This window comes from Pongo abelii, chromosome 20 (assembly GCF_028885655.2).
Source record: "Pongo abelii isolate AG06213 chromosome 20, NHGRI_mPonAbe1-v2.0_pri, whole genome shotgun sequence".
NCBI classification, from domain to species: domain Eukaryota; kingdom Metazoa; phylum Chordata; class Mammalia; order Primates; family Hominidae; genus Pongo; species Pongo abelii.
In genome coordinates this window covers 12560442-12565262 of record NC_072005.2, presented here as the reverse complement: position 1 = coordinate 12565262, position 4821 = coordinate 12560442, and positions in this window count along the sequence as shown.

Genomic DNA, 4821 nt, shown 5'->3' with positions numbered 1-4821 from the left:
GCTTTCCAATTTATAGTATTTTGTTTTAGCAACCCAAGCTAAGACACAATCCAATTTTAAAATGGAGGAAAGGACTTGAATAGACATTTCTCCAAAGAAGATACCCAGATGGCCAATAAGCACATAACAATACTTGACATCTTTAGTCATTAGGGAAATACAAATCAAACTCAAGACATAGATAGTGTCTCATTAGGGTTAGTAGTATCAAAGATGGAAAACAAGAAATACTGTCAAGGATGTGGAATGTTGGAGAATGTTGTGCACTATCACTGGGAATGTACAGTGGTATAAGCCTGCTGAAAACAGTATGGCAGATCCCCAGATTAAAATATAGAAATAACATGATCAGCATTTCCATTTCTGGGAAAATAAAAAGATTGAAAGCAGGGCCAGGCGCGGTGGATCACGCCTGTAATCCCAGCACTTTGGGAGGCTGACAGGGCAGGGGGATCACGAGGTCAGGAGATTGAGACCATCCTGGCTAATACGATGAAACCCCGTCTCTACTAAAAAATACAAAAAATTAGCTGGGCGTGGTGGTGGGTGCCTGTAGTCCCAGCTGCTCGGGAGGCTGAGGCAGGAGAATGACGTGAACCTGGGAGGCGGAGCTTGTAGTGAGCCGAGATCGCGCCAGTGCACTCCAGCCTGGGCGAGAGAGTGAGACTCCGTCTCAAAAAACAAAAAAAGATTGAAAGCAAAGTCTCAAATACGTTTTGTACAGCTGTGTACATAGCATCATTCACAATAGGTAAACTCTGGAAACTACTCAGGTTTTCATCAACAGATGAATAAACAAAAGGAAGTTTATACATACGAGAGAATATTACTGAGCCTTACAAAGTAAGGAAATTTACAAATATGCTGCAAGATGAACCTTGACGTGCTAAGTGAAATGGGTCATTCATGTAAAGACAATACTGTATGATTCTACTTATATCAGTTATCTAGAGTAGTCATATTGATAGAAAAAGTACAATACTATTTGCCAAAGGTTAGGGAAATTGGGTAATGGTTAGTTATTTAATGGGCATAGAGTTTCAATTTTGCAAGATAAAAAAGGTTCTAGAGATGGATGGTGGTGATGGTTGCACACTAGTATGAATGTTCTTAATGGCACTGAACTGTACACTTAAAATTGATTATGATGGTGAATTTTATGTATGTTTTACACACAAAAAAGGGAAAAAAGGCCACAGTACTGCACAGAACTTGTGGGACCTTCAGCATACCAAAACACTCTAGGTCTCTCTTTTTTTTTTTTTTTTTGAGATAGGGTCTCGCTCTGTCACCCAGGCTGGAGTGCAGTGGTGAGATCTTGGCTCACTGCACCCTCCGCTTCCCAGATTCAAGCGATTCTCATGCTTCAGCCTCTTGAGTAGCTGGTATTACAGGTGCGCACCACCACACCCAGCTAATTTTTGTATTTTTAGTAGAGACGGGATTTCGCCATGTTGTCCAGGCTGGTCTTGAACTCCTGATCTCAAGTGATCTGCCCGCCTCGGCCTCTGATAGTGCTGGGGTTACAGGCGTGAGCCACTGCGCCTAGTCTCTAGGTCTCTTTCCTACTTGTTCTCAGCAGTGTTTTTTTCGTTTTTCTATCCATGAGGGACCTGTTTCTACACAGTCCATTTGGATTTTAGTAGGCATTTAGATTTGATCCCCAGGATTAACTCCCCTGTCTCCTCCCCCCTTCACTGTAGACCTGGACCTCACTCCCAGACCCAGGGCCTACGATAACCACTTCCCTTTATTGAGGAGGGATAATTTTAATTTCCTCTGCACACTATTCACAGACATGTATATCAAATATATATCTGATAATTTAAGCAAATAGAAATTTTTTGCTCAGAAATAAATCTTTAAGAATATGAGAAGAAATTAGCAGCATATAGCGTCCAGAAAAGGTGGGAGAGAACTTCTTAGGTATGGAAAGTTTATAAAATAGTTAGGTAATGTGTAACTATTGATCACTAATTCTGTACCTGGGGTAAAGGTGTTGTTCAAGAAATGGAGAGCCAGGCCTGGTGTGGTGGCTCATGCCTGTAATCCCAGCACTTTGGGAGGCCGAGGCAGGCAGATCACTTAAGGCCAGGAGTTCGAGACCAGCCTCGCCAACATAGCGAAACCCCATTTCCACTAAAAACAGAAAAATTAGCTGGGTGTGGTGGTGCATACCTGTAATCCCAGCTGCTTGGGAGGCTAAGGCAAGATAATTGCTTGAACCTGGGAGGCAGAGGTTACAGTGAGCTGAGATCATGCCACTGTACTCCAGCCTAGGTGACAGAGCCAGACTCCATCTCAAAAAAAAAAAAAAGTGGATAAATAAGAAGTCACTGCTTGCACAATAAAGAAATAAGTGGGCCGGGCACAGTGGCTCATGTCTGTAATCCCAGCACTTTGGGAGGGTGAGGCAGATGGATCATGAGGTCAGGAGTTTGAGACCGGCCTGGCCATCATGGTGAAACCCCAGCTCTACTAAAAATACAAAAAATTAGCCGGGCGTGGTGGCGCACGCCTGTAATCCCAGCTACTCAGGAGGCTAAGGCAGGAGAATTGCTTGAACCCGGGAGGCGGAGGTTGCAGTGAGCCAAGATCGCATCACAGCACTGGCAACAGAGTGGGACTCCATCTCAAAAAAAACAAAACAAAAACTCTGCAAGGAAATGAAGCAAGTGATCCCTCTTGGAGTGGATTTCATGAAGTACCTTTAAATGGCAGAACATCAGGTTTCCATTTCCAAAAATATTTTTCTTCATGCTCTGACTGAAATAGTGACTGGTGTTGGAGAAATGGGTGGAAGATAGCATAATAAACCAAATTGTTCTTTCTAGTGAGGAAGGCATGAATCACCCAAAACTAATAATCACGGAATTTACTTACAAGGTATGGAAGAATAAGCAACCATAGAAGAAATCAGTATAGTTGTCACAGAACTAATTTACGAGCATTAGTTCTGTTTCCCAGGCCGGGTTCTATCTTGTTCTCAAGGAATGGTTACATCTTCAGTGTAAATTGTGGATACCGTTGAGAGAAGTTTTACTTTCTACTTTATGAAAATGATGATGATGACAATAATACCGCAATATGAATACTGCTAATGGAAACACTTTATGCCCAGGCACGGTGGCTCACGCCTGTAATCCCAGTACTTTGGGAGGCCAAGGTGTGCAGATAGCTTGAGGTCAGGAGTTCGAGATCAGCGTGGCCTACATGGCGAAACCCCATCTCTACTAAAAATATAAAAATTATCCGGGCATGATGGTACACGCCTGTAATTCCAGCTACTCGGGAGGCTGAGGCAGGAGAATCGCCTGAACCTGGGAAGCGGAGGTTGCAGTGAGCTGAGATCATGCCACTGCACTCCAACATGTGTGACAGAGTGAGACCCTACCTCAAACAAAACAAAATGCTTTAGACAGAATTACTGTCAAGCACGTCACTATGCACCTTCTGTGGGGTAGCTTATTACATTTTACCTGTCTACTGATGCCCCAGCATGGCCACAGCCTGAACTGCAGCACCTTCCTGCACTCCTTTTTTGTTGAACAAGTAAATGCTACTTCTTGTCCCCTTGGTACTAGGTCTGTGCAGAGCACAGAGAAAGATGAATCCAGCCAGAGACTGCCCCAGAGTAACTCCCAGAGGTGGAATGAGTGAGATAATGCTGGGATTGAGATGTTTGATGTAATCTCGTGTCTGTTTTTTCTTTTGTTGCCTGTGTGTTTGAGTTCTTATCCACAAAATCATTGCACAGACAAGGTCATGTAGAATTTTCCTGTCTTCTTTTAGTAGTTTTACAGTTTCAGGTCTTACATGTGAGTCCGTAATCCATTTTGAGTGGATTTTTGTGTATGGTGAAAGATAGGGGTCCAGTTTCAATGTTCTGCATGTTGATAATCCAGTTTTCCCATCACCATTCATTGAAGAGACTGTCCTTTCTCCAATCTGTGTTTTTGGCACCTTTGTCAAAAATCGTTGGTAAGTGTGTAGATTTATTTCTGGTTTCTCTATTCTGTTCCACTGGTCTATGTGTCTATGTTTATGCCAGTACGGTGCTTTTTTGGTTATTTTAGATTTGTAGTCTTATTATGAAGTCAGACTCAAGATTGCTTTGGCTATTTTTGTGGTTCCATATGAATTTTAGGATAATTTTTTCAATTTCTGTGAAGTATGGCTTTCATATTTTGATAGGGATCACACTTGAATCTGTAAATTGCCTTGGGTGGTATGGACATTTAAAGAATACTCTGAGCTGGGCATGGTGGCTCACATCTGTATTCACAGCACTTTGGCAGGCAGAGGCAGAAGGATCACTGGAGCCCAGTAGTTTGAGACCAGCCTAGGAAACATAGTGAGACCTCGTCTCTACAACAAATTTTTAAAAAATTAGCTGGGCATGGTGGTGTGTGCCTGTAGTCTCAGCTGAGGCAGGAACGTCACTTGAGCCCGGAACATCAAGGCTGCAGTAAGCTGTGATCACAGCACTGCACTCCAACCTGGGTGACAGAGTGAGACTCTGTCTCAAAAAAAAAAAAAAAAAAAAAATATTCTTTCAGTCCATGAACACAGACTATCTTCTTATTTATTCGTGTCCTCTTCAATTTATTTCACTAGCATTTTATGGTTTTCATTGTAGAGCTCTTTCACCTCTTTGGTTGTATTTATTCCTAAATATTTTATTTTTGTAGCTATCATCTATGGAATTGGTTTCTTGATTCCTTTTTCTAATAGTTTGCTGTTGGCATATAGAAACACTACTGATTTTTTTTTTTTTTTTGAGACAAAGTCTTGCTCTCTTGCCCAGGCTAGAGTGCAATG